Genomic DNA, 620 nt, shown 5'->3' with positions numbered 1-620 from the left:
TATATAATTTCCCAATGAAATCACAATTCATAGATTCAGTTCAAATCAAAAGGAGTAAAGAAAAAAAATGGAGAACATTTGCTCTGATCTCAAACCTCAAAGGAAAACGTGGAATTCTTTTAATTTTTTATGCACAAAGAATGATATTGAAAGTAGTTTGACTTTAATTTGACATTGTTTATGCACAAAAAAATGGAGAACATTTGCTCTGATCTCAAACCTCAAAGGAAGAGTGGAGGAAGAATACATGAGTTATAATCATGCATTGTCATGTAGTTTGACTTTAATTTGACATTGTTTATCTGGATCCCTATGTTTTTTCATATTCATGCAAACCAAACAATATAAAATTTATGTGTTTGTTGATCCTATATTTGTTGCAAGGGTTCGCATCCTATTCCTAAGTTTCCCCTGTTTTTATATTCTTAGCATCACGTGAACTAAACATACCATTGATGTTGTTATCGTAATGTTTTTCATCGATTTTTTAGTTTTACCCTTTTGGGATGATCCAGGAGGCCCCTTCCCTCCGCGTTCCATTTAGTTAAGAACTTGATGAGCAGTGGATCGTCTATTTACTTAACTGAACTACTTTGTACTCCTAGGTACTACAATCTGTC

The sequence above is a fragment of the Triticum dicoccoides genome, chromosome 1A (genome assembly GCF_002162155.2).
Source record: "Triticum dicoccoides isolate Atlit2015 ecotype Zavitan chromosome 1A, WEW_v2.0, whole genome shotgun sequence".
In the NCBI taxonomy this organism is placed as follows: domain Eukaryota; kingdom Viridiplantae; phylum Streptophyta; class Magnoliopsida; order Poales; family Poaceae; genus Triticum; species Triticum dicoccoides.
The sequence above is the reverse complement of the archived record's forward strand: the minus strand, read 5'-3'. Positions refer to the sequence as shown.